This window comes from Caretta caretta, chromosome 9 (assembly GCF_965140235.1).
Source record: "Caretta caretta isolate rCarCar2 chromosome 9, rCarCar1.hap1, whole genome shotgun sequence".
Classification (NCBI taxonomy): Eukaryota; Metazoa; Chordata; order Testudines; family Cheloniidae; genus Caretta; species Caretta caretta.
In genome coordinates, this window is record NC_134214.1 from 87,523,290 (window position 1) to 87,546,832 (window position 23,543).

Below are 23,543 nucleotides of genomic sequence, written 5' to 3' on the forward strand. Positions count from 1 at the left end.
TGTGCTATCATGTTTTGAAACGTGAGCAAATGCGTATATCTTTCTGTATAAGTATGTCTACACTGCAGTAAAAGACCTGTGGCATGGTTGTGGCTGGCCAAGGTCAGCTGACTCAGGTTTGCTGTGCTCAAGCTGTGAGAATAAAAACTGCAGTGTAGACGTTCAGGCTCGGGCTGGAACCTTGGCTCTGAAACTTGGCAATGAGGGTGAGTGTCAGAACCCAGGCTCCATGCCCAGCCCTTGCCCCAGCCTGAACATCTCCACTGCAATTTTAGCCCCAGTGCCTGAGTCCTGTAAGCCCAAGTCAGTTGACCCGGTTTCTCAGACATGGTGTTGGAAGGGGTAGGTGTGATTATTCCAGTGTAGACATACATACCTGAGGAGAGGAAAGACAGTTCTGTGATTAGTGTCCTAGGCTGGGTTGCGGGAAACCTGGGTTCAAATCCTGGTCCACTACAACCATCTTTGGCAAGTCACTTGGTCTTTCCATGCTTCAGTTCCCCATCTATAAATGGGGGTAACAGTGCTTCCCTACCTCATAGGGGTGTCGTCAGGAAATGAGGAGAAAGGATGTTGCAACTATATGGCTTGTGGCATCTATGTCAGTGAAGGAAGAGGATAGCTGGGGAAACAGAATCTGACAGAGACATTGTTATATTTTCTAATTTCTACAACTGTGAATTCTTCTGAAAAGATTTTTTGGGCACAAGCAGAAATCACTATGCTGTTAATATGAAAGTTACTCATTCAGTTATGTTTCACTCGACACTAAGTTAAATATTTCCCTATGTTAAATGAATTAGTAAAAGGAACCAGAGAGACAGAAGTAAATGAAACTCTACCCTGTGCAAAGCAAAAACTCTTGATGAAACGACAGATTAAATCCCTGTCTCAGAATGACTATCTGAACAGAAGAAGCACGTCAATAAGATTAAAAAGAATACCCCAGGCAGAACAGCAAAAATGTCCACTGGAAAGCACATACTCCCCAAAGAAGAAAACTCTCCAGAAATCAAGAACTAAGATAAGGAGCACAAAGAATCAAAGCATATATTAAGGATATTAAAATCAACTAACTGAACAAAGATCCTAATCCACAATTAAGCACACTTGTCACTTATCAAAGTATTCTACGAATAAAACATATTACTCAATGGAAACATTAGCACTCCAAGAGGATACACATACAGCAGATAGACATATACCAATTCCTCATGAGAATATCACATTTTCAGTTAGAAAACACAGGCAAAACACAAAAGTGCACCTCAAATCATTTTTTCACAAATGGCAATTTTGAGTAAAATATGGACATGCCTTAGAAAAGCCTCCATATAGCAATCACAGATAAAGTTCTAGTTTTCTTTTTATATATTTTCACTAAAATCCATTCAAGTCCTGTGAAACGATGAATTTAAGAACAGTGGCTGGTCAGGACCGTATAAAAGTATAGGTACGTTATACTTAATTATAGTAAGATGTACTTTTACTCACATACAGCAAATGCACTTTCATTTCCATTCATTCCATTAATACCTCCATAACTTTCTAGCACACTTCCTATTGTCAATTTTAAAGGAATGCTTTCAACTTAAAAATCATATGTTGCAAACACATTTCTTTACTCATTATTAACACCTGAACTTACTCTAAATATCCAGATCCTCTCCTACCTTACTCTGCTTTGAATCCCAGGTAACTCCAGTGAAGTCAATGGAATCAGAGCTTTGTAAAACCAAAGTAACGCAGACATGACAAAATTATAACATAATTTCAGAATTTTTCATTTATTGTCTTCAACATTTGATGTATTTTTACATTACAAAACTCTCATTTACTGCCATGGCATCAGGACTGAACCCTCTATAAATGAGCTCGACTTTTAAAGGATTTGTCATTTTTAAGTGAAAATAAAATATATTAAATACATAATGTAGCGAGCCAAATTCATACTTGATGTAACTCCATTGACTTCAATCTCTCTCCATTAATTCCTAGTCTATCTAGCTGCATATAGAATAAGTACTAATCCTTTTCAATTGGAGCCCAGTCCTCCAAGTGCCGTGTCTCCTGTGAGTTTTGGTTGCTCTCAGCTCCCAACACAATGAGAGTACAAGTGGCTCTCAACACTTTGTAGGATCAGGGCCTGGAAAAGAAAACTTTAACTTTATTCAGTAAGTAAAATTATAGTTTAGAAATGTACTCATTTTTCACCTGAAGAAAATGAATCTTATGAAAGTCTACAAGGTGGTAATAACAAGGAGTCCAGTGGCATCGTGAAGACTAACAGATTTATTTGGGTATAAGCTTTCGTGGGTAAAAAAACCACTTCTTCAGATGCATGGAGTGAAAATTAGAGATGCAGGCATTATATAATGACACATGAAGGGAAGGGAGTTACCTCACAGGTGGAGAACCAGTGGTGACAGGGCCAATTCGATCAGGGTGGATATAGTCCACTCCCAATAATTGATGAGGAGGTGTCAATTCCAGGAGAGGCAAAGCTGCTTTAGTAATGAGCCAGCCACTCCCAGTCCCTATTCAAGCCCAAATTAATGGTGTTAAATTTGCAAATGAATTTTAATTCAGCTGTTTCTCTTTGAAGTCTGTTTCTGAAGTTTTTTTGTTCAAGTATAGCTACTTTTAAATCTGTTATAGAAGGTCCAGGAAGATTGAAGTGTTCCCCTACTGGCTTTTGTATGTTACCATTCCTGATGTCCGATTTGTGTCCATTTATTCTTTTACGTAGGGACTGTCCAATTTGGCCAATGTACATGGCAGAGGGGCATTGCTGGCACATGATGGCATATATAACATTCATAGACGTGCAGGTTAATGAGCCCTTGATGGTGTGGCTGATGTGGTTGGGTCCTCTGATGGTGTCGCTGGAGTAGATATGGGGACAGAGTAGGCAATGAGCTTTGCTACAGGGATTGGTTCCTGGGTTAGTGTTTCTGTGGTGTGGTGTATAGTTGCTGGTGAGTATTTTCTTCAGGTTGGGGGGCTGTCTGTAAGCGAGGACTGGCCTGCCTCCCAAGGTCTGTGAGAGTGAGGGATAGTTTTCCAGGATAGGTTGTAGACCGTTGATAATGTGCTGGAGAGGTTTTAGCTGGGGGATGTATGTGATGGCCAGTGGTGTTCTGTTATTTTCCTTGTTGGGCGTGTCCTGTAGTAGGTGATTGCTGGGTACCCGTCTCGCTCTGTCAGCCTGTTTCCTCAATTCCCCAGGTGGGTACTGTAGTTTTAAGAATGCTTGATAAAGATCTTGTAGGTGTTTGTCTCTGTCTGAGGGATTGGAACAAATTCAGTGGTATCTTAGGGCTTGGCTGTAGACAATGGATCGTGTGATGTATGTCCTGGATGGAAGCTGGAGGCATGTAGGTAAGTATAGCGGTCAGTAGGTTTCCTGTATAGGGTGGTGTTTATGTAACCATTACTTATTTGCATTGTAGTGTCCAGGAAGTGGATCTCTTGTGTGGACTGGTCCAAGCTGAGGTTGATGGTGTGGTGGAAATTGTTGAAATCCAGGTGGAATTCTTCAAGGGCCTCCTTCCCATGGGTCCATATGATGAAGACGTCATCAGTGTAGTGCAAGTAGAGGAGGGGTGCGAGGGGACGAGAGCTGAGGAAGCGTTGTTCTAAGTCAGCCATAAAAATGTTGGCATACTGAGGGGCCATGCTGGTACGCAGAGCTATGCCACTAACCTGAAGGCATAAGTTGTCCCCAAATCTGAAATGGTTGTGGGTGAGGATAAAGTCACAAAGCTCAGCCACCAGGTGTCGTGGCCTCATCAGGGATACTGTTCTTGACAGCTTGTAGTCCATCTTCATGTGGAATATTGGTGTAAAGAGCTTCTGCATCCATGGTGGCCGGGATGGTGTTTTCAGGAAGATCACCAGTGCATTGTAGTTTCCTCAGCAAGTCGGTAGTGTCTCAAAGATAGCTAGGAGTGCTGGTAGTGTAAGGTCTGAGGAGAGAGTCCAAATAGCCAGATAATCCTGCTGTAAGAGTGCCGATGTCTGAGATGATGGGGCGTCCAGGGTTTCCAGGTTTATGGATCTTGGGTAGCAGATAGAATACCCCTGGCCAGGCTCTGGGGGTGTGTCTGTGTAGATTTGTTCCCATTCTGCAGCAGGGAGTTTCTTGAGCAGATGGTGTAGTTTCTTTTGGTACTCCTCAGTGGGATCAGAGGATAGTGGCCTGTAGAATGTGGTGTTGGAAAGTTGCCTGTTCATAATCCGACCTGTTCATTATGACTACAGCACCTCCTTTGTCAGCCCCTTTGATTATAATGTCAGAGTTTTTTCTGAGACTGTGGATGGCATTGCATTCTGTACAGCTGAGGTTATGGGGCAAGTGATGCTGTTTGTTCACAGTTTCAGCCTGTGCATGTCTGCGAAAGCACTCTATGTAAAAGACCAGTCTGTCATTTTGACCATCAGGAGGCGTCCATGCAGAATGTGGTAATGTGGTGGTAAAGTGCCTTAAAAATCACTCTACTGAAATTAATTACTTTGTGACTGAGTAAGTTCAGAAGGTATGCACATTGGTATAGTTTTATAACATTTTGTGATTTTGGAAAGGAAGATTGAAAAGATATCAGTGCAAAATAGAAGTACTTCTCCCTTACTACCTGATAAACTCTGAAATACACATCTCTTTATTTAAAGATGAGTAAAGGGCCAGATAATTTCCAAGCATTCCCTTTTGAAAGGGATCAATCATACTGAAAACCATGGAGATGCAAAGATATTAAATGTGAAAGGAAAGGATATAGTTGAATTTGGCATTCGCTGTAACAAATATTTAATGACACATTAGGACTAGTTCTTTGACAGATCACTTTTAGTAGAAAGAAAAGGAGTACTTGTGGCACCTTAGAGACTAACCAGTTAGTCTCTAAGGTGCCACAAGTACTCCTTTTCTTTTTGCGAATACAGACTAACACGGCTGTTACTCTGAAACCTGTCACTTTTAGTAGGTGTCCTTTGCAGGAGATTGCTTAACTCAGCCCATTTAACAACCCATTCCTTGCCTTTGCTTTTGAAAGAGCATTGACATTTGCCCTTCTTATTTCTGTAAGCAGCCACACAAATCCAATAGACTGGGTCCAACTGGAAAACAGCAATGTCATAAAGCTTAATTTCAATAACAAGCTTCAGCAGCTCAGAAAATGCATAGCCTTCATTCCTCTTACAATGGAAAGAAGTATAATTTAGCCTCTAACAAGGAAAGGGGTAATGAGGTAAAGATTTAGTGTTCATGTTTATAGGAGGCTTGTGTGAGGTTAACCAATGCAGTGAGACCTAAAAAAAAGGAAAAAAAAAATATTTCCAGCCACATTTTGAAGTTAAAAGATGTTTATTTGAAATAATTTAATTCCAATTTACTCTTTTAAAGAATGCGTAAATTAATAACTATAGTGATTAAATTAATCCTCCCAGCAAATATTACAGACATTTTATAAAAGTAACTAAATAACTGAACATAAAAACTGTAAAAAAAGGTTGTTCTATTACTTTGTTCACCTGTTATTACTTCAGATATAATAAAACCTAGCTCTTATATTGCGCTTTTCATTAGTAGACCTCAAAGCACTTTTACAAAGGAGGTAAGCATCATCCCCATTTTACAGATGGGAAAACTGAGGCACAGAAGGATGACGTGACATGTCCAAGATGAACTGGGCAGACTAGTGGCAGTGCTGTGAATACAACCAAGTTCTCCTGAGTCCTACTTCAGTGCTCTGTCCACTAGGATCTACTACCTCCTTTCACAGAGCTGCCAAGATTTGGCTAATTGACATTTGACTAGATTTAAAAAAAATAAATACATGTCCCCTTGTGCCCCTTCACACTTTGTTCTTGTCCACGGTTATTAGGCATTCTGAGGCCCTCTTCCTTGAGTGCAAGCGCTCATTATGGGAGTGGAGCTCTTAGTCTGTGTAGTACTGACCAATAATTCCACATGCAGGAGGTCCTAGGAATCCTTTCTCTTCTTAGAGTTGGAAGATCTTTATCAGCTGTCTAGGACAGAATGTGTGAAATTCTCAAACAATTCAGCAGAAAGAATGAGGAGTACTTGTGGAACCTTAGAGACTAACAAATTTATTTGAGCATAAGCTTTCGTCGGCTAAAGCCCACTTCATCAGATGCACGTAGTGGAAAATACAGTAGGAAGATATATATACACACACACAGAGAACATGAAAAAATGGGGTTACCATACCAGCTCTAATGATACCAGTCGATTAAGGTGGGCTATTATCAGCAGGAGAAAAAAAACTTTTGTAGTGATAATTAGGCTGGCCCATTTCAAACAGCTGACAAGAAGGTGTGAGTAACAGTAGGGGGGAAAATTAGCATGGGGAAATAGTTTTTAGTTTTATTCAAGCCTAATTTAATGGTGTCCAGTTTGCAGATTAATTCCAGTTCACGCCAAAGAATAAATGGACACAAATCAGACGTCAAGAATTATAACATTCAAAAACCAGTTGGAGAACACTTCATCCTCCCTGGACACTCAATTACAGACCTAAAAGTTTGCAATTATTCAACAAAAAAACTTCAAAAAGAAACTCCAATGAGAAACAGCAGAACTGGAATTAATCTGCAAACTGGACACCATTAAATTAGGCTTGAATAAAACTAAAAACTATTTCCCCATGCTAATTTTTTCCCCTACTGTTACTCACACCTTCTTGTCAACTGTTTGAAATAGCCCACCTTAATCGATTGGTCTTGTTAGGGCTGGTATGGCAACCCCCATTTTTTCATGTTCTCTGTGTGTGTGTGTGTATATATCTATATATCTTCCTACTGTATTTTCTACTACATGCATCTGATGAAGTGGGCTTTAGCCCACGAAAGCTTATGCTCAAATAAATTTGTTAGTCTCTAAGGTGCCACAAGACTCCTCGTTCTTTCTGCTATTACAGACTAACACAGCTACCACTCCGAAACCTGTCAAACAATTTAGGATCTGATAGGGTTATAGTAAAAAAAGATTTATTAAAAGAGAAAATTTGTAATAAAACCACAGAAATGGCGCTACACATATAGTCTTAAACTCTGCAAAAACTTCTCTAGATATATACAAATTAGGGTAATTACAGTGCAAAACACATTTCCAAAGGAGGTATCCTCTTTTCTCCTTTACCCTGGGCTGGGTAATGGGTCTCTCATTATACTTCCATCAACTCCCAGTATTGCTAAACATATCTAGTTAATTTGATGTACCTGTTATAGTCTCATACTAGGAAAACCTCACTCAGGTGTATTCCCAAGTGTTTCTACAGAGAAAGATGTTACTTTGTCTCAAATAGTAAACAGATTTAAATTGTTGTAAAGTGAGGTTTTTTTGGGTACCTCTTTTATTTCAAATAAGCATCTCCTGTTCGTAGAGGTATTGTGCTTTGTTCTAACATAATGACCATGCCTTTGCAAGTAAATACTCCTGAATCCAGCTCCCTCAGCTTGCCTTGAACCTGAGTTAAGAGACAGCTTTCATATATTCTTATAACTCTCTCAACATTAATTGTATTTATATAAACAAATGAATTAGTGACAGACTCTACAGTTGATCTTTCACAGTCATGTCTGAGCATTTTAGGACATCCTGGAGAAGAAAATGCAATCTTGCAGCCTGCACAGTACCTAGAAGGCTGTGGCAGGGCCCAGCCACTTCTTTGGGAAGATAAAAGCAAAACAAAACAAAAACTACTGAATACTGAAACTGTGCTTCATAGAGAAATATAGCTATGCAGGGGAGGAGAGCATATATAAATAACTATGGTCATCAAACGAAAAAATTGCCCCTCATCTCCCCTCCTCCCCCCGCACACTCCCATGTGCCTGATTATGCAGCATAAGTACCAAAGGGGGCACCCTCATTGAATATCAAATTGTCACAAAGCAACTCGGAGTTGAATAGGACCCTAAGAACAGCAGTTATTCATGTATTTTCTATCAGACATCTGAGAATTTAATTATGTTAGGCATAATACTCCATATACTATATAACTGGGGGGGTTGTTTGTTTTTTGGAATTTTTTTAAAAAATAAAATACTTGAACATTTAGCTCTTTTTTGCTACTGTTTCCTAGTACAAGGGAACAAAATGGTTTCACTTTCAATGCTATATTCTTTTGGAACAGTGATAATTGCAAATATTGCATGTTACAGATGGTTTCTTTTTCTTTTCTCCCCCGGCCCTTCATACCTGCTGTGTTATTCAGCAGCTAATTGTTTAATGTATGATACTTCTGTGGTGAAACTGAAGTAATGTACAAATTATAGTGGGACCAAAAGGAGTGACAACTCTAACTTTCACTGTGTATGAAGGGTTAGATTAACATTCACGTGAATAATATGAATAATAAGAAATTACTAGGTTTTACTTATTTGAAGTGGTAGTGTAGCCTTGTTGGTTCCAGGATATTACAGAGACAAGGTGGGTGAGATTATATCTTTTACTGCACCAACTGCTGTTGGTGAAAGAGACTAGCTTTAGAGCTACAGAGAGATCTTCTTTGGTTATACTTAGAGTAGATTCAACTGCTTTGAATCTCTGGCAGTTTGACTTAGTTATGGCAGTTCAAATTCTAGACTGCTAGCAAGCTTTCCTAATGTATATAAATTAAGGTTGTAGCCCACAGAATGTCAGCTATTAGTTCTGCAATACACTGCAGCTGTCCATTTTTTAAAATTATGTAAAATCTCAAAAACCTGTATTGAACTGGTGACCTGAGTTTATAAACATTCCTCCAAATGACAGTTCATTATCTCTTACATTGCACACTATGGGCCTGATTCTCATTTACACTAAGGCCTCTTCACACTCCTTTGACACCTTTACACTATCGGAATGATATAAAGCAATGTAAAGGGGCCTTAGGGGAAAAGAGAATAAATTCTAGAACTATAGGGCATTTAAATTATATATATATATATATATATATATATATACACACACACACACACACACGTAAATATCATTGCAGCATTTGTCCACTGCTGCCTTGGAAAAAATTGGAATTGACACGAATTTGAGTTTGAAAGGGAAAAATGCCAAATCGGTTTATAAATTACCTTAGATAACCCAAAATTTAAAGTTTAATGCAGTGCCCATATTGTTACACATTACTTTTTCAGTTTCATGCACTTATCACATTTTCCCAGAGGTTATTGCAGGTTTAGGTGGTGGTCTGCTTTGTGGTAGTAATTGCTTGTATACAGACAAAGTACTGCTGATAAAAAAAAATTATATATCAAACAAATTAGATGTATGTCAGAAACCTATAAATAATTAATTAAATACTGGAATACTCATAAATATTACAGAAAAGAGCAATAGGTTCCAAAAGAGAAATTCCCTTACCACTTCTTGTTTAAACCACCAGGGCATGTTGCTGTTTAGAGACTGAATTAAATATTTCTGGGTATATAATTAGTCCAACTAGTAACCTTTGCTCTGCTTTCTGTCTTTGGTGATACACAGTACTCTAAATATGATCATGGATGACCGCTCCTAGAATCATTATGGTTTTAAATAAATACCACATACATATTTTATAATTATTTTTTATTAACTTACACAAGGCCTGATTCTCTATTGCCTTGCACCTTCTGTAGGCATCTATACCTGTGTAAGGTGGATGTAAAACTTTACCAAATCAGCACTTTCCGGTCACTCTCAGTGATCATGTTTTATATACATTCTGCACAGATGTAAATGAGTGCACAAGGGGTGAGGTAGTAGATAGTCCAGCTTTTGTGGCAGCATGCCTGTCTTAAACTGTAGGCACACTTACAACTAATTCTTACAACAAAACTATAATGTTCTCTTCATTATGGGACAAGCATGGCCGAGCATCACAAATACACATGCAACAGAAACCAGAAGCAAGAGAAGGGGATGCAGCCACTGTTGGCTCTTCTGTAAGATCCTAGGGTCTAATTCGGCTTTCATGAATACTGAAATCACAGTACTGTAATTCTATTGGCTTGGATCATGCCTTCCCCAGTTCCACTAGTAGAAGAGACTTCATGTGCATCGATCACCAGATTCTCCAGGTGGAGGTGGATCAACCACCTCCATGGCACCATTTCCATGCTCTCCTCTGAACATCATAGGTCCAGGACTGAAACTTGGGGAAGGGAAGAAACTGGTGTGGGTGAAGATGCACTTACTGTTCCGCCTGCTGCTCTGTGGACATTCTCCAGAAAAGATAATACAGCCCGGATTTGAGGTGAGGAAAATTGCCAGGAAAGCACAGGATTGTACGAAAGCACAGGAATTTGCTAGGTGTAAGGAAGGCCTTTGAAGTCTGTTTAGTGAGAGGAACAAAAAACCCCATGTTCGTTTTCACCACAACTCCACCAGAAAAAATAAGGGAGCAACTCATCAAGGCAATCCTCCTTAAACTCCACACTGATAGGTTTTACCAGGGGAGGGGATCAGGGCCGGGGGGCTTCCAAATAGAAGACAAGAAACAATAGCTTGATACAGACGGAAGGTGGAGTATAAGGAAACAATGAGACCACATTGGTCAGCCTGACAGGCAGTGGTTTCAGCACACCAGAAGCTTAAGCGTTATCAAGTTTTTTGGAGGCATCATGGGAAAGTTTTGAGGAGGGATCTGAAGGTGGATAATGAGGTTGTTTTTTAGATGTTTAGGGCAGGCACCTCCGAAGCATGTGGGGCAGCATGGGAGAAAGCACAAAGATATTTGTATGAGAATTTAACAAGTAGGCAGTGGAGGCTAGCATCATGGGCCAAACTGAGGCAAGCACTGACAACATAGTAGTGGTGAGAGATGATAGATAAGGTGGGCAATGATTTCACAGGTCTTGAAAGTTAAAACAGGCAGCTTATGTTTGATGTGATGGAATAAGGGGGAGCCAGAGGAGGGATTCAGAAAGAGCGATTGCATGGTTAAAGTGACAGGCTAGGAAAATGATCTTAGCAGCAGCATTTTTATGGATGTACACAGCTCTGGCTCCAGTCTGGTTTCTACTCTCAGACCCATGCACAGATTACTGCTATTATTAGAAAAAATAAGTTATGTGCAAAAGCCTCTGCATATAGTTGACGACAATCAGTAAATGGGTCCACATCAATGCTGCATTGTAAAACTGTATCTTTTCAGAAAAGCCTGCCAGAACACGGCCCAATCGTACAATTAAAGTAGCTGCATGTGCATTTGTATTTTGCAATCCATTCAAAAGCAAAGAGGGAGAATTATACAGCAGTTCAAAAGAAATTTTTCTTTAAAAGACAAATGTGGTGTTATAACTGAACAGTTTAAAAACTGTTCACAAACAAGTCCTATTCTAAAATATTTCTATATTAAAGATATTTTAATTCATCACTGTCTTAGTCTCATTTTTAATTTTAGTACTTTGGCTTTGACTATAGGGATTTCAAAAGTCTAAACTGACTACATATTTAACTATTAGGGCTGTCAGTTAATCGCAGTTAACTCAAGTGATTAACTCAAAACAAACTCAATTTAAAAAATTAATTGTGATTAATCACAGTTTTAATTGCACTGTTAATAATAGAAAACCAATTGCAATTTATTACAAATTTTTCTTATTCTACATTTTCAAATATATAGATGTCAGTTAAAACACAGAATACAAAGTATACAGTGGTCACTTTATATTATTTTTATTACAAATATTTGCACTGTAATAAAGATAAGCAAAAGAAATATATTTTTCAATTCATCTCATACAAGTACTGTAGTACAATCTCTTTATCGTGAAAGTGCAACTTACAAATGATTATTTTTGTTACATAACTTCACTCAAAAACAAAACAGTGTAAAACTTTAGAGCCTACAAGTCCGCTCAGTCCTACTTCTTTTTCAGCTAATCACTAAGACAAACAAAAAGAAAAGGAGTACTTGTGGCACCTTAGAGACTAACCAATTTATTTGAGCATAAGCTTTCGTGAGCTACAGCTCACTTCATCGGATGCATGCAGTGGATGAAGTGAGCTGTAGCTCACGAAAGCTTATGCTCAAATAAATTTGTTAGTCTCTAAGGTGCCACAAGTACTCCTTTTCTTTTTGTGGATACAGACTAACACAGCTGCTACTCTGAAACAAGTTTGTTTACATTTACAGGAGATAATGCCCACTTCTTATTTACCATGTCACCTAAAAGTAAGAACAGGCGTTCTCATGGCACTATTGTAGCCGGCGTTGCAAGGTATTCATGTGCCAGATATGCTAAACATTCATATGCCCTTTCATGCTTCGGTCTCCATTCCAGAGGACATGCTTCCATGCTGATGACACTTGTTAAAAAAAAAAAAAGAAAAAGGGTTAATTGAATTTGTGACTGAACTCATTGGGGGAGAATTGTAGGTCTCCTGCTCTGTGGTTTTATCTACATTCTGCCATATATTTTGTGTTCTGGCAGTCTCGGACGATGACCCAGCATATGTTGTTTGATTTAAGAACTCTTTCATTGCAGATTTGACAAAACTCCAATAATAGATTTCTAAAGATAGCTACAGCACTTGACCCAAGGTTTAAAAAGTCTGAAGTGCCTTCCAAAATCTGAGAGGGATGAGGTGTGGAATATGCTGTCAGAAATCTTAAAAGAGCAACACTCTGATTTGGAAACTACAGAACTTGAACCACCTAAAAAGAAAATCAACCTTCTGTTGGTGGCATCTGACTCAGATGATGAAAATGAACATACATCAGTCCGCACTGCTTTTGGATCATTATTGAGTAGAACCCATCATCAGAATGGAAGCATGTCCTCTGGAACGGTGGCAGAAGCATGAAGGGGCATATGAATGTTTAGCATATCTGGCACATAAGTACCTTGCAATGCTGACTACAACAATGCCATGAGAACACCTGTTCTCACTTTCAGGTGACATTGTAAATAAGAAGCGGGCAGCATTATCTCCTATAAATGTAAACAAATTTGTAAACAATTGGCTGAAAAAGAAGTAGGACTGAGTGGACTTGTAAGCTTTAAAGTTTTATACTGTTTTGTTTTTGAGTGCAGTTATGCAACAAAAAAATACTTCGAAATGTGTAAGTTGCACTTTCACGATAAAGAGATTGCACTACAGTACTTGTATGAGGTGAATTGAAAATGCTTATGTCTTTTGTTTATCTTTTTTACAGTGCAAATAGTTGTGTTCAAAAATAATGATATAAAGTGAGCACTGTACATTTTGTATTCTGTGTTGTAATTGAAGTCAATATATTTAAAAAGGTAGAAAACATCAAAAAATATTTAAATGGTATTTTGTTGTTGTTTAACAGTACGATTAAAACTGCGATTAATCGTGACTTTTTTTAATCTCGTGATTAATGTTTTTACTTGCTTGACAGCCCTATTAACTATTATAACCACCCACCAATTATGCTTAGCTGCTGCATTCTCATCTAGAAGACTTGCAATCTTGGAACTTCTGTGCATATTGGGATTTCTATGGAAGTTAGCATTAATGAAATAGACTGTTAAATTTCCCTAGGCTCAACCTAGGCATTAAGAATATAAATGTAAATTAGCAGAGAAGAACTAGGAGCCTTGAATACTAACAGATCAGATTCCTTTTCATTGAACGTGTATGCAGAAATTGGGGAAACAATCTTTGCCACCTTCCAAAATTACATTAACAGCTTTGGCAATGTTCCTTTAGAAAAACATTGTGCTACATCATCATAATATTCAGAAAAACTACACATTGAACAGATGCATATGAGCAAGAATTATTGGGCTCAGGGATGTTGGTCTTCAATTTTGGAGACTTGCTTACAACACGTTAAGAGATTCTTCCCTGTATTCTAATTCAAAGATACTGAATTATAGCTTAAACAAATATGGTCTTGATATTCCTCTCCAGTATATCAGCATAAATTCAGTGTAATTCCATTGAATGTATGAGATCAGAATGGTATCCACGTGGCTCTAATTTAATTAAAAACTAGCTTCTAATCAACCAATGTTGCATTTTTTTTGTTTGAAATATTTAAAATAACAGTTGGGAAAATCACAGGGTAAATAATGGTTTCTGAAGTCAAGGCAATCATAGGTACTATATAGTATTTTGTCTGTAATGGTATAACAAATCTCACTTATAGCTTTGCCCTATAAGATTTATGTTGTCCCCCAATATTCATTTTTATCACAGTATGTTTCCTATATTTTTATGTGTTCACACTGTTGAAGAGAAATGTTTCACTATTCACTTCAGTAGACTCTCTGCTGCCCTCTTCCCAGCCAATGATTGTTGCTGGTAATCAAGTGAAAATAAGATCTGAAGAGTTAGAAGGATATGTACAAGGATTAGTCTTGTACATATATTACCTGCCTAGTGTACACAGACTTTGAAGAAATTACCAACTTTTACTAAATATAGAAACTCACACCTCTTTTTGATACATTGAACAATAATACTTAATTACTGTACTAAATCTAGTTATTATCTAGCTCTGCATCCTTCAAGAAACATTCCATTTTAAATATTTGATGGCAGTAATTAAGGGTATGCTATTGTTAAATCTTTATTATGGCCTATGTATATCTTAATTTTAGAAACACACAAAACCTTTTTTTATTTAAATATAAATTGATACTTCTGACTTAATTACATGGCAATAATTCACTCAAAAGATTATGGTGATACCATAAAAAGAAAGTTTTGAAGTTCAAGTAATTGTTAAATACCAAAAGTAGTTGTTTCCTATTTAGGAGTATAATCACATTGGGAACATAGGTTGGAGTAGGAAAAAAAAATCTTTTATGTTACAGCCTGTTACGACTATAGCTGTTATGGCAGATTTTGGAAGCAGTTTACATTGTTCCATTTTGATTTCACGATTTAGGATGAGAAATCAAAATTTAACAATAACAGAATCATTTACTCTATAAGATTGATGGATAGATTTTGCCTTTTTTTCTATTTTAAATCTCTCTAAAGCAAATGGTTTGTATAGACAGTGTTTTAAACTATAAAACCCCTCCATAAATTTCAGAGAACTAAATATGTAAGATTTTACCATAATTTGCTTTAATTGTTTTAATGGGCATCTGAATATTTTTAATTTGTATTAGGTATTATAGAGAATTCAGGTAATAGCTCCCAAAAGAGTATATTACTCTGTTTCACTGGATACTGTTGCTGTTAGACTTTTTGAAGGGTGGGTCTTAGTACTTTCTGATGCAGAACTGAAAACTCCAAAGAAAAATAGAAAACCATTGCATGTATTAACAACTAGAACATCTGACAAGCTCATCTCTGAATGGGCTTCTACTCTTAAGTGCCAAATTATTTGCCAGCTTGACTCCACTGGACCTGTTGAGGATTTCAACCTAACATTTTAGGAAAGTAAAATAGGACATCCACAATTAAGGATGAAGATACTCTCATATTTCTACTAAGCTGTAAGCAAAAGACTGAAGGAGCTCAAGCTGTTTAGCTTATCAAAGAGGATGCTAAGGGGTGGCTAACCTTGATGTCAATCTATGAGTACCTACATGGGGAACAGAAATTTGATAGTAGAAGGCTCTTCAGTCTAACAGACAAATGAGTAACAAGATCCAATGGTTAGAGTTTGAAAGTAAATAAATTTAGACTCCAAATTAGGTGCGCATTTTTTAACAGTGAGAGTAAATGACGTGTTGTGGTTTATTCTTCCTCAATGCAAATCTTAAAATCAAGACTGGATTTTTTAAAGTGTGTGTCTACACTACTGCTGGAAGCATGCTTCCCATCTTGAGTAGACAGATGCGCTAGCTCTCATTGAGCTAGCATGCTAAAAATAACTGTGTAGCCAGGGGTAACACAGGTGGTAGCATGGGCTAGCCACCTGAGTGCAAACTCACCCAGACTCCCTGGGTACATATTCGGGTGGTTAGCCAACCTACTGCCCACACTAGCCTCAGATACACTGCTATTTTTAGCATGATAGCTCAATCAGAACTAGTGTAAGTCTCTCTTCTAGAGCTGGGGAGAATGCTCCCAGCTGCAGTGTAGATGAAAGAGACACTCAAGTTGAAACAGAAATTAATTTAGGGAAGTCCTATGGCCTGTGCTAGGCAAGAGGTCAGACAAGATGATCAGTGTTCCCTTCTCACTTTATAATGTAGTAATCTGAGCCAATGAAGAGATTTGGATCTTGTGTCTGTATATTTGCAAAGGTAGGAGAAGTAGATGTGTGAAGAGAAGAGAAAGGATTGAAACGGAGGCAATAAGGAAGAACAGCAGCAGAAACACAGGAAAGGAGAATATGAAATAAGAAGAGGAAAAAAGAAGCAGGTTGGACACGTGGTCCTTCCTAAAGCATATTCACCTCCAAATGTTATAATGTCACTGTCACACTAATTTTTTTGGAGCAGTACATGATATTGTGGTAATGTTTAATAAAGGAAAGGAGAGAAATACAGAGGAAATGGAGGAAGAGGCACCAATTTTTTAAATTTAAAATTTTGACAGCATACCTGTAAAAGAAAAGCTAAAAGCTCTTCATAATTGAACTGTTCTCTGTGAGAGAAATTATTTTTCTAGACTAAAAATGTGTGACCAAATGATGCATCCAAAATACCCTGCAAATTACTGCTTCATTCTTCTCTTCATTCTTCATTGTAATGCTTCGTTCTCCTCATATTCGCTTCCCAGCTGGAGGATACAATGAACAGCCTTTTCAAGTTCCAGTTTCAGAATTTAACTTATAAAATTAAAAAATAATTCAGGTATTTAGAAACTTTAAACTCCCTTTAAAACTCCTTTCCTTTACCACCCAACTGATGGAAAGGTGTATAGAGAGCCAGCTCTTACCTTCTGAAGCTGTTCAACCTACAGCTCAAATATTCAAGAATGAAATTGATTCAATATTTTTTCAATACTTATTTTTAAAAGTTACAATATTCACTTTTCTCAGCAGAAAGTTTTTTTTTTTTTTGTCTTCTACAATGCCTAGTCTAGATATGCCTTTCTCTAGTGCGAAGTAATCTTCCCCCCAAGGAAAGGGAAGTGAGTGAACTGATGTTTTCCTCTCTTCCATCCCCAGCTTTCCCTTACAGTCAGAGAGAGCACTATGTGCTTCACATTTTTACTGTAGATGATTTTAAACATCTTACTTTGTGGGAACTGAAAAACATTACAAAGCCCTTTCTGCTGATCATGATCGTCTTGTCTTTTCTTGCCATATACTCTGTTGGATCATGCCAACTAGTGACCAATCCAGTGGTGTGTTTGGAACTTTGGTAAACTTGAGCTAATAAGGCAAAAGGCGACGACTGGGAGCTACTGGCCAATATCTTGAACAACCTTCCGGGTAATTATTGGAATTACTGCTGGACCATATGCATGCTCCACTCCTTCCTATGGCACCCACTCTGGCAGCTTTTGTCATACTGCCTGTATTCACAGTGTCACTTTGGTTGCTTCATGGAACATCATTAGCAGTCTTTCATACTCAGACTCCTGCACCACCCATCCTCAAATACATACCACATGACCTCGGTAATAATCCCTCCCAAACTCACAAATGTAGAAGAGTCAACATGGTATGTTATTTTTCCACAGCCTGTGCCCGAGTGTCTTCTGCCAGTCATCCTTTCTGAGTGTAGGAAAGGCTTCTGCATCTTTACGTGCAGCTGTTTTTCACAGTGGAAGAAAATGCATCACTGCCAGATTTTGCACCCAGATACAAATTATGACATTACATTAATATCAGTTTTTTTCTCCTTTAAAAAAACTGCAACTTGTCTTTAGTCCTTGACCTTGGGGATTCAATTTCTGAAGAATGATAGGGAACTGTGCCAGATTTTGCAACTCCTCACTTGTCCCCAGCTCTGATCCATGGGATGCAGTTTCTGATGGAAAGTCTAGGTCAAAAAGTGCTAGTCCTGGCCCAGAGCTCTGATTAACCTGGTGATAAAATTTCTTATACAGTGTGTCATCCATCAGAAATTATGTCCCTGATCTGTCTCCATCCTAGGTTTAAGGAATAGTTTGTAATCAATGAAAGGGAAACACCTTAGAAATAGCTTCTCCCACCTACTCTTTGCTCTTGTTTGATGGGTAACGATTTTTGCCAGGTGTTCCCCCAAGAAGTTCAAACCCTTCTTAAGCAAGGGTAAATTTTAAAGCAACAGTTTCATTTTAAAAGTTATAAGAATATCATTATCTTCATTTAGTTTTAAGTAAACATTATCTTTTACTTAGAACATTTCATGGAGTCTAAATATATTTGGAATATCTTTTAAATTGATACTGTAAAATGGTGTAATTTATTAACATTCTGTTTGGGAAGGATACCAGAATCAAAGCTATATAAACATACACATAGTAATCTTCATTCTTCACTACTTTTCACGTTGTGTAGCTGTTTATACCTCTTCAAAGTGGGGGGGGGGGGGGGTGCACAGCAGCTGCAAAATGCTGCCACTCTGTTTTGGTAATGTTTTACATCCACTTGTCATTTACACCTATGCAAAGTGGATATAAAAAGGTAGTATTTTATACTCACTTTGTACACAGAGGTGTGAATGATTGCACATGGTACAAAGTAATGGAGATTCAAGCTCATTATTTTTATCAAGTGCAAAGAAATGAATATTTTGTCACAACACGCCATCCTTAAGTCTGACCCATGGTAGATTAATTTGCTTAATGCATTTTGAAATCTTGACTTATTTTTTACAAGGGATACCAGCATATAATAAATATAAGTTTATATGTCAATTGACAATAGAATTTCAGGTAACACGGGTATTGCTGTTTCTTAATAATGTTGTATATGTACTTTAATAGGAAGTTTTTATAGGAAATATAGTATTTTTGACTTCTGGCAAATTTAAATATATATGTGGAATAGTTTTTGAGGAGGTTCAGTGAATTGATATATAATTTTGGGGTTTTTCTTCCAGAAAGTATTTTGTAATATGTTCATGAGAATATTTATTTATTTTGGGTCAGAGTTAAAGTGATTGTGCTGTGGAATATGCATGTTTGTACTGTTGATAGGAATAACACATCCTATCACAGGCTTATTTAGTCTGATTTTCAGAGGTCCTGACCACTCACAATGCTTTTTGTCTTCAATGCCTGCTCTATGCCAGCTGGGAATCTTCCATGCCTGTTAGCTGGAATCCTCAGGTACCTGGATGAGCTGGGTTTCCAGATGCTTTGTGCTGAGTAGCACAAAACAGCAGGAGGGAGGCAAGGATTTGGCACACAGTTTTGTAAAATGTTAAATAAACTAAACTGATTGCAAAAACTCTGACTTCAGTGTGCCCAGGATTTCACCCAGGTCTTTTCATAGGGTTGTACAGCACTTAGCACAATGAAGCTAAATAATGGCTGGAAAGCAACATGCATATTGGCCTAGTAAATTTGAAATTGTTGTGGAAGTAATCTGTCAGCAAAACAAAACTGTTTACAAGCAACAGGACATCCCTGGTTTTAATTGGTATAGAAAGCTCTAGTCCATGAAAGTGCACTGTATTGCACAATGAACTGTCTCGCTATCTTTGCTTTGGCCATTGAAATAATTCAGCAACAACCAAGCTATATTCTCCACCCACATTTAGTTTTCCCCATAAGTTTGAATGGCATAACAATCTGTAAATGTTGAAGTGGCAATTTCTTAAAGACGGCCTGAAGAGGAAATCTGAGTTTGTACCCATGTTTGCTGCTGCTTCAAACAGAGAAGGGCTGAAAGGTTGTTCAGGTTTTCTCTTTATTTCTGTCAGATTGTATTTTACTTCAAAAATATCAGGAATGTTAAGTTGTGTCTTCCCTGTTTTTTGCTGGAGAACTGGATAGAAGACTCAAGTGGGCATTGGGAGCCTTCTCATCTTTTAACTGAAGAGGGGATGTTGATTCTTGAAGCAACAGATCTTTTCTTACAAGTGTTTTGAGATAAATAGGTGTCATAAAAACAAAACTGTTTAAACTGTCTGAATAAAATCACTTCTCGGAATCAAGTGCTTAACTGCAAAGGTAAGGATTTAGGCCACAATCCTGCAAACTCGCAGACACATACTTAATTTTAAGCACACAAGTAGCCTCACTGAAGTCAATAAGCTCTTACTGAGTGCACTATCTCCATGTACACATTGGGGAGACACAATGAATGTTGCACATACACAGTGTAAAAAGGATATTTTTCATGAAGAAGGGTCTGTGCTTTAGGCCAGCATGTCCACTCAGCCAGGGCAGTTTTCTTGTTTAATTTTTATTGTTGTTTACGAGAAACTCACAACACAGTTACGAAATTATTTTCCAACATCAAAACCACTTCTGAAAAGTGTTTCATGTTCTCAAATGTTTGGGAACGCACGCTGAATCAAATGCCAGTGGGCACGTTTCTGTTTTACTGGCAGAGCAGATACTGACCTGAGTTAGGTGGGCATCATGTGTACTTCACGTTTGAGTGAATGAATAATATGATAAGGTGAGGGTGCTAACTTTGGTTCAACCCTTAAGATTAAGCACTTCCTCCAACATGTAACTTACAGACACTCATGTAAACAAAAAGAGCAATCTACTTGAGATACATGCTAACAGCAAGGTATACATTATGAAGAGGGTTAGATTGGAGGCTCATCTACACATACATTTGCACTGAAATAAAACCCAAAAACAGTGAATTAAAACTGACTTAGTTATTTGGTGCAAGTGGTTTATTTTAAAATAAAATGAATTTTTTTTTTGGAGAGAGTATCCCACACCTAGACTTCCACTGAAAGGTTTTCAGAAAGTGATTGATTTATAAAATTAATACAAGGTTGAGTGTAGACTAGGTCTGTGATCGCTAGAACCACCAGAAATATCACCTACAGGAAGCCAATCATTTCCAGCTCTTCTCATTCCTCTGAGCAAAAACAATCTTAAGGGTAATTGCTGGGGCTCAATTTAAACCACCCCTGCAAAAGCTGTTTTGGAATCCCCATTATCTGTGTACTGTTTCTCAAGACTGCTGAATCCTGAAATTACGGAGGAGCTCATCTGAAGATTAATAGAACTACAGTCTGTGGACGGAGGGCTTGAAGTGATGAAGTATAGGTCAGCCTTCAGGTAGTGACATTTCCTACAAGGTGTAGTGGCGCGCTTTAGGATTTTCAGTCTTTGGGGGCTTATTTGATTAAACTACGCGTTAAGAAACCGCTATGGGGTTCCCCCACCACCTACTCGCTCCTTAATACTGTCCTCAAATTAAACTTTGTCATGTAACCCAACTCTGCGGTTGGCAAGGGTGGTACAAGAGGGGGAGGGGAGGTGGCCGCTACCCCCAGAAACTCTGTGAATGAGCTGCAAAGGTTTGAACCTCCATCTTTCGCTCTCCCCGCCACCTCTCCTGCGCCCTGCAGTGCGTTGCAGAGCGGGGATGCTTCCCCTTCTCTCCACCTGCGGGCGCGTTCCCAGCGCCCAGCCCCACAGCGCGCGCTGGGAGCTGGCTCGGCTCTGGGCGGGAGCAGACAGGGTCCCACCCGGCCTTAAGAAGTGGGGGGGGGGAGGTGCCCGTGGACGTGGGGTGCGCTCTGGGGTGGGGGGCGAACTGAGGGCAAAGCCCGCGAGCTGCCCTGGCAGGGATGCTCACCGCTACCCCGCGGAGGGGCGGGCTCTCCCCTGCCCGCGGCTCTGAGTCCCCTCCCTGGCCGCTGCCGCCTGCACCGGAGAGCCCACCGGGGACCCCCTGCTGCTGCCGCCGCCCTGCCCGCGGCCTCGCCCCCGCCGGGGCTCGCGCTGAGGGCGGCGGTTAGCGCGCATGCTCTGTTCGCTCGGGCATGCTCGTTAACAGCCAGGGAAGCAAAATGTAACCGTGCGGAGCGAGCGGCTTCTCCGGCACTCGCCCAGCGGAGAGGAGCGGCACCTGCACCGGCACCGGCACCTGCGGCGGGGGCTGAGCGCCGAGCCGCGGCTCGCCTCGGGCTGGCTTCCCGCTGCCCTCTCGCCCCCTGACCCGCCGCGGCCGGTCCCGAGCGAGCGGGGAGCCGCGCGGGGATGCGGGGCGGCAGCGGCGATGTGGATTTACAGTCGCCTGCGCTGTAGCCGCCGGGGAGCGCCGCGAGGGCACCGGAGCTAGAGCCCATGGCTCGCGGCTCCCGCCGGGGCTGAGCCGGGGCGCTGCTGAAAGTTCCTGCCCGACCCCTCCGGAGGGGTGAGTTCGCCTGGGAGCCGAGCCGAACTTTGCCTCTGCTCTTGGGGCTGCCCGGGGAGCGGACTGTGTGTGTGTGTCTGTGTGTGGGGCGGGCTGCCGCTGCGTGAGTGTCTCATGCCTCCAGGCTGCTCGCCCAGCCTTGACCGCTGCATGCCTCCGACGGGTGACAGCTGCGGGCTTTTCCGAGCGAGGGAGAAACGCACCCGCACCGAACAGCTGCGTGTGGAGCCGTGCGCCGTCCAGCTGCCTTGGGCGTGTGTGTGCACATCTGTCGCGGCTGTGTCATGCCCCCCCCCCCCCCCCCCGTATGGTATAAGCCTGGAAACGCGTCTTCTATCCATAGCTGGGTTTATAGCGAGTGTGGCTGTGTAATCTAGCTTCCGCACATCAAATATAGGTTGTGTGTGTTTAGCTCTGTGTAGGATGGAGGAATAAACTCTCTTTTTTTTTTTTTTTTTTTTTTTTGCCTATAGGGGGTCTCCTTTGCTCACGGTTGCTGTTCTGCCAGAGCGCTGCGCTCTAACAAGTGGACTGGGTGGATGTGCAGGGTGGCGGGGCTCGCGCGCGCTCTCTCTCTCCGGGCTGGGCTCCTCGCGCGCCCAGAATGATGCTTCCATTGCCCCTCGGTAGGAATCATGCTACTGCCTAATTGGACTACATCCGTGCCAGACGGGGGTTTGGGTGTGTGGCTTCCCCTAACCGTGCTGGAAGCGTAAACTGGGATCTCAGTAAACTTAGCAGAGATACAGTAAGTCTGCAGTATTTCTTCTCGTATTTAAAATTGTGGGGGAGTAGGCAGTAGTGTATGTATAGCTTCGAAGGGAAGTTTTTCTTGAGACACTTGAATTCTAGTTGTATTATTTTTATGAGTACTATTATTTATTTATTTAAAGGGAGATGATGGTACATTTCAAATCAAGACCCAAATCCGTGGTGAAGTCAGAGGCTGAGAGAATGAAATGGCTTTCTTTCTGGGTCAGCAACACAATGATCTCTCTCTCCCTTAGTGAACAGGGGATGGGTCTATCTTATTTCTGATTGATCCTTAGAGGTAATCACAATTAAGAATATATTTAAACATTACTCTCTGCCCACCCTTATGTGCTCTGGTCATTGGACAGTTACAGGGGCAATAGATACAAGTAAGAGTTGTAGTGATCTCCGCTCCTAATGCTTTCAGCTATTTGTGTTTTTGTTTTTTCTTTTGTTTTCATGGCTTTCAGCTATAGTTTTAAGTCAAATACTTTAGGCTTTGAAGATGAATGCTAACGCTGTCATGATAATTATATGTAGCCAGAAAGCTCTTTCTGATTGTATGTCACTACAGTGTTGTACGTCAGCCTATGTCAATTTTTGTTAGTAGAGACTAGGAAGTGTGTTTTAATTTCTCTGATC

General features: G+C 39.9%; 1 protein-coding gene across 13 annotated transcripts in view; it reads left to right on the top strand.

Moving 5' to 3' along the window:
• TENM1 (teneurin transmembrane protein 1) overlaps positions 1-23,543 on the top strand; it is a 1,415,133-nt gene that overhangs the window by 849,438 nt on the left and 542,152 nt on the right. For 7 of the 13 annotated variants that reach the window (XM_075132520.1, XM_048862938.2, XM_048862945.2 and 4 more), the window contains exons 1-2: positions 21,788-22,148; positions 22,622-22,896. The exons of 4 other annotated variants lie outside the window; for them this stretch is intronic. The gene's annotated coding sequence lies outside the window, so the exon portion shown is untranslated. Of the gene's footprint in view, positions 1-21,787; positions 22,149-22,621; positions 22,897-23,041; positions 23,200-23,543 lie in introns of those variants that run through there. 2 more of the 13 variants (XM_048862939.2, XM_048862941.2) reach the window with 2 other exon arrangements.